The 6,495-nt window shown below is 41.2% G+C and overlaps 1 long non-coding RNA gene across 2 annotated transcripts in view; it reads right to left on the minus strand.

Annotated features, from left to right (window-relative positions):
• Positions 1-588: 588 nt before the first annotated feature.
• The window catches only part of LOC109295792, a 122,224-nt gene continuing 116,317 nt past the window's right edge, over positions 589-6,495 (minus strand). For both annotated transcript variants that reach the window (XR_002096836.1, XR_002096835.1), the window contains 2 exons: positions 1,119-1,166; positions 589-771 (listed from right to left, as the gene is read on the minus strand). This is a non-coding gene — a long non-coding RNA (uncharacterized LOC109295792). The remainder of the gene's footprint in view (positions 772-1,118; positions 1,167-6,495) is intronic.

Below are 6,495 nucleotides of genomic sequence, written 5' to 3' on the forward strand. Positions count from 1 at the left end.
CAAGAATTGAAACTTACACAGAGGCCTGGTTTAGTAACTTATGTCTTCCCCTCTGGTGTTGTTATTGATTAAACACTAAAAAGAAGCAGTAATGAAACTTTCCAATGGGAAAGGAATCTTGGTGGGAGGTCATAAAGGACCAGAACTACAGTGGTATTTAGGCACACAACTTCCATGTATGAGTCATAACTTCGACAGCAAGTGGTTCTGTGGAAATCAATGAATGGCTAGATGCTGAATACCATTTGTATATCTGGCCCAAATGCTCATTCATTAATTGCTTAGCATCCACACAATGGTCAGTCTGTAGGTTCAGAAATGAGGCTTTGTGATACTAAAAGTGCCTTGTTGCTTCATAGGGTTTCCCTCCCCACCCCTGCCAGGTTCCTGTTTTTCTCATCTTATCCCTCCTTAAACAAGGGCTGTTCAACTTCTGCGCAGCTGGGGGCCTCATCATATGCTATACAAACCTCCTGGGGTTCCTCACACTCACTGTGTGTGAAGTGTAGGCTCCACACTTCACTGTGTGCAAAGAACTGCTCATGATAATAACTTAAGTAAGAAAGACACACACAAAACAAGGACTGTGAAGAAAACAAAGGGTGCTTTATTGTCATGGTAGCAAACAGCAGAAACAACTTTACCAAAAAAAAAAAAAAGTTGTGTGCTATATAAAATTAGAGGTGGGAGACCTATCACTGTAATGCTAAAATCAAATTCTCTCCAGGTCTTGAAATGCTTCCAGATTGCAGTCTGATCTGTATCTCTGTCCTAAAGGAAAGCAACAAAGGTTTAATAGTAAGTTAGGGGGTTTCAGACCAGGAGACAAATTAACCACTGATGTGACTGGTGAGTGGCATTACATTCTGAGTTAACCCAGCCTCATGTTCTAAAACTGGAGACAAATAGAGGAGAAATAGAAGGGACTCTTATCTCTTTTTGTCCACTGTGTTGCAGGGGAAGAACAATTGTATTCAATAGTGTTCAAAAGGCTTTCCGCCCCGACACGTTCAAAGAAATGCTGCCTTAAAGTAAAAAATATGAGACAATTTCCTGCTCAATGCAGAAACCTCAAGAAAATTGGAATTCATGCTAAATCAGATCCAAAGCCTGCTGACCTTAATAGGAGTCCAGTCTTTCCAATTTCAGCAAGCTTTGGATCAGGCCTGAAGAAAAAAAACAAGGAGTAAATTGAGGTGTGGGATTTAACTGAATTTCTACTTGAAATTAAATCTGATCCCTGATTACTCATGTGTGTAATGTATTGTACCTTGGTGCCTTGAAAACCTAATAAGGAAGTGAAAACCCTGAAGTTACTAATAATTTGTCCAGGTTCCTCAGCTCCCTCCAACGAGACTGAATAATGCCCACATTAAAATAATTTCCTTGGTCAAAATGATATCCCAAAAATCTAGTTAATAATCCTAAGAAAAAAAACCTTTTGAAAAACTCATGTTGCCAGACTTTTTGAATTAATAGTAAGAATAAAGTGAATACATATTTAATGTTCATCTCTTTCACATGCTATGTTTAAATTAATTTTGAATAGCTCCAGTTCGTTTGTTCTTTCACTCGTACAGTAATGTAAAAGTGATGTTGTAGCTATGATGGTCCAGAAATTATGAGGCAAGGATTTCTTAAGGTGATACCTTTTATTGGACCAACTATGTAAATGGAATAGAGTTCGACAAGCTTTCAAAAGCAAAACATTTTTCATCAAGTCATTCATAATGTAATTTGGGCAACAGACTTTTTAAAAATGAATAGACTTGATCACCACTCGGTTGGCTGGATCAGTGAGAGAACTTTACACTGGCCTGTTAACAGAGGTAATTATAGACTTGACTTCAGTAGTAGTTAAGGTTTTAGAATGGATCTTGAAGGAAAAAATAACCAAAGTGATTTGATCTCTATTTATCTGAATTAAAGCAATACATTTTATACCATGCCTCATGGAAAACTTGACCAAACTAGAGATCAGACAGGGTACATTTTTACAATCATGAGGGGATGAGAATTTGGCCCAACAGGGTTGTGTTAAAGCAGGCTATATTTTGAAACAAAAGTTATTTGTCTGAAAAGAGGTTACCACTGTATCTGAATAAGATATATGTTAGTGGCCATAGCATGTAGCTCCCCTCAATGCCAACTTTTTTTTCCAAGTCACAGTAAGCCACTACCACTGAATAAATTTTGCATGCAGAGAGAAGTGATAATTTTCAGCTGATCTGGCCACAGAAAGTAGTCTATAGCCATGACCAAACACAAGTGTATAGCTGCAGATAGCTTCAAAAATGGCCGATCAGGTGAAAATGTGACCCTTCTTTGCATGAAGTATTGAATAAAGACATTTCAAAATGTAACAAGTTCTGTAACTTGTGTCTGCACTGCCTCTCAGGCTATTGCTGTTTTCAGAATGGGAAGGGGGAAAGGGAGCAGAAGGAGTTCAGTCTGGGGGGGTTTCAGCACTCTTCTGGAGGGTGGGGTGGGTGTATTGGAGTGTCACCCCCCCCAAGATGGGGGGACTTCAATTTATCCACCCTGCCTTTCAGCACCATCTGGGGATCCCCAAGAACAAGCTCCCTCAACTGCCTTTCCCTTCTTCCATTCTGAAAACAGCGAACACTGGCAGAGAGCTGTGGCCATTTCTACAGGAACCTGGCTGCAGGCCCCCAGGCAAGCAGCTATATTCTCCTCCCACCTGGAACCAACAATGAACTTCTGTTTGGTCTGGAGTAATGCAACTCAGAACACCTTGCTGAAAACATTTTGTGTTACAGCTGGGAGCTGTACTGCTGTTTGTACCCTTTGGCTTCCTCTTCACTCACACTTCTGGGCTGCACTTTTCTTTCCCATTTCTAGTGATTCCTGTTTCTTCACCAGCCTTAAATGTCTGGTAAACAGCACTAAGTTGGGCCTCAAACAGTTCAGCTAGAACTTCTATGTCACCACTGTTTCAGCCTGCAGCATATGATTAATGTGACCCCACCCTCCATGAGGTGTAGCCAAACCAGGTTCCCCTGCACTTCATCTACACATAGATTTTTGGAGGAGCTCAGGACTCATGACAAGAATACCTGGTTCCAGTTAGGAGTGGGAGGGTTAATTAGCACATGGTTCCTTTGTAGAGGGTATCTGGAGTACACACATACTGAGCAGTGCTAAACTATGAGGTCACCATGACTTGAAATGTGGCTGACTCTGCTAGGGGCCACCCCAATGAACTGTATGGTAAATTATGAGCCTTTTGACTTTAGGCTAATATCATGCATAGTTTGTAGTATCCACAAGTTGATACAGAAGTGCTGCTGCTTAAAAGTGTGTTGATGGAATACCTGTATTAAATCTTGTAGGAGTTTCAAAAGAGGTTAAATGTATCCAATTATGGATGAACTCACTTTACGGGTAATAATGGATAGTCATTTTTCTATATAGTAAATTATGTTTATTTAAAGGTCAGTGCTTTCAAATTTGCCCCTCACTCCCATGTGCTCAGGGACAGCAGGGTCTGACAGTAAGGAGGGGAGGAAGGTGTGAGAAGGAAAGAAGGTGTGGGGTGGGCAGAGGGCAAGGAAGAGGGTTCTGACCCCCCCCCCCAATTTAATTTTCCCTGCTGTAGCATGTGAGGGGGATAAATTTAAGGCAAACTTCCAATATTTAGATTGTATGCCTAAAAAAATAGAACAAATTAATAATTTTTCCATATATAAATAGAATTAAAGGGGGGAGGGTCATCTTATATTTAAGTAACTACAGTATTCTTGTTTTTTCTATATACATGCCTTGTAGTTTTTATAAGGTTTGTGCAGTGGTGATTTTGTAGACTTCTTGGGTATATAGATAATAGAATCTGCATTATGAGATTTTTTTTTAAGTAAATGTTAGACAAACATTTGTCTGGGTGACTCAGACAGGGATGATCCTGCTTTGAACAGGAGGTTGGATTAGATAATATCCTGAGATACCTTCCAGTCCTGTGATTTTCTATTAATCATATTTAATGGAAATAAGTTTTTGTAGAGCATTCTATTGCTATGATGTTTGCTTCCCAGTGTACCAGCCAGCTGGAAGGGAGAGCCCTCAGGCTTTACTCACATCCAAGGCTTTCAAAGACACCACCTATTTTCATCACTAAGTTTACAGTTCCTGCAAGAAGCTGGCTTAGAGCCAGATATTTTGGGCTAAATTGCATTTCACCCACTAAACATCTAATGCATAGTTGCCAAAAAAGTCCTGGGTTACACAACCAAAAGTAGTGAGGCATTTCACTTCCCCTGTGTACACATGCAGCTCTCCTCTACTTTCAGTGGGGAATTACTGCATAGCTTGTATAGTTTCAGAGGTGTATTTTACTTTGCCCAGCAGAACCATAAAATTCTCCCAAGTCATTCCCATGGGCTTTAAATACCTCCAGAGACAGATCCTTGGTTACACAGGAGGTAAGTGGCTATCAGTTCATACCAACAGAAGATTTTAACCTGACCTAAAGTGCCTTCATCTACTTCTCCATAGCCACAGAAAGCATACATGGCATAGCAGGACTTCTGACACGGTCAGACAAACATATATGTGAGTACCTCTTCCAATAGGTTAAGGTACTGACCCAGGACATTAAAAACCTAGGTTTCTTGCCCTCCTTCAGCCACAAGAACTTTGCTGGGACACCAGAGGTGTAGATTCAGTGTCCTAAGTCCTAATTTCTATTGAAGATAGGAGTACCTCCCACATCCTCCTTCTCTTAAAGCTGGCCCACTGGCCAACCAAGAAGGAAAAGGTCATGGGGCCAGAAAGCAAGAAGGCTAAACTAACTCTATGGCTCAGGGAGCAAGGCTCACACTAGGCAAGGGATCCCTGGATACTGTCCCCTGCCCCCACAGCTATTCATACCTTTTTACCCAATAACTTTTTAATGCCAAAATTCTTCATGTGCATTGATGTACATAGGAAACAATGCCAATGAAAACCACAACACTATTCCAGTTTATGTTTTAGTAAAAGAGGCAGGATCTGGCTCAATGGAATTTATCAGTGCAACTGAAAAGAAATTTTTTCTTCACAGGATCATCTGAAAGCAATTGGCTCTCCAATCTTTAGTATGCCTGTAGTAATTACTGTGTTTAATAAACACAGGCATATGCAATTGCAAAGAAGTAAACAATGAATTTTATTGTGGAGTAGTAGGCAACCTCTGCTGATCCCTGGCCGCTCTCTAACACCCCTAACTGAGGGACCATATCGCAATTCCCAGCTTCTGTAGTTTTCTAAGTAAGGGAGTGTCTCTAAATTATAACTTCTGAGGAGAGGTGCAGAAGAGTTGCATGATATCAAGAGAGGTTTCACAATGAAGCGAGTTAGCCAGTGTCTTGTGAAATGTGGGAGAAAACAGTGAAAAAGGATGACTACTGTACATATGTAGGCTTTTCTTTTGCTAAGGGAAAATCAGAGACCTTGAAGTTTGCTAATATTCCTCTATCAGATTTTCTCTTTCCCTCACCAAAAACAAGCACACATTCCTTCTCATCTTGATAAGTTTTCTGAGTCATGTCTTCCACTGCTTCTTATCTAGAGTAGTACTTTAGAGAGCACTTCCTGCATAGTGCAGTCTGAGCATTTATTCCAGCTCCAATGGAAGGGAATTCCAAGCTGGTGGATCATTGAAAGCAAGGACTCACTCACCCAGAACCGTCCCAGAGCAGCATCCACCTTCCTGATGCAGTCTCAGGCTTCTTTTTGTTTGTTCTTCTCTTCCCTTGAGGCAGTCCCTTTTTGGCTATCCAGGGGTCTAGCTTCATGAAGAAAGTACTTTCAGCACTGTTTAGCCAGTGGCTTGGTGATTATTATTGCCTTTCTGTGCTGGAGGTCAGGGTTTAAATTCCATGAATCAGTAAACCTATTATCTGGATTTCTGATGTCTTCCCTATCTTAGCAAGTACCTTAGCTACAAGGTAGAAGGTGGATAGCACTCCACCTGGTTTCAGGTTAGTATCCAACAGTTGATAGTCATGGGTTTTTGGTTTTTTTCAACCCCAATATGGAGCATTATACAGCACTTCTGTGCAGCCTCGGTGACATTGAATGACAATGGAAATTTACTGGACTTAGATGATTCCAGCGTTACCTCTCAGCTCTGTGTTCTTAGGGAACCCTGACACAGGATGTAGCCTGTCTGACTCACAAAGAATTCCATCCCCTTTACCTGAACAAGAACTGATTATGAAAGACAATGAAGATGCAGTGGGAGGCACACCTAAAGCCCTCCAGATAAGGGAGCAACTCCCCTGGTCTCATTTGCATCCGAGATGGAACCAGATGACAAGTCATTTAAATGGGAGATGGGACAGGCATGCACCTTCATTAGCATTCAGGATGGAGAACAGAGATTCCAAGGCAAGCACTGTACTGAATTCTGGGATCAGAAAAGCAGGGGAGCACTGCATGATGGGGAATCTGTGCTCCAAATGCTAATCAACCCACATTTACACACACCCAGCTCAG

This window comes from Gavialis gangeticus, unplaced genomic scaffold (assembly GCF_001723915.1).
Source record: "Gavialis gangeticus isolate Ggan-Ray unplaced genomic scaffold, GavGan_comp1, whole genome shotgun sequence".
Classification (NCBI taxonomy): Eukaryota; Metazoa; Chordata; order Crocodylia; family Gavialidae; genus Gavialis; species Gavialis gangeticus.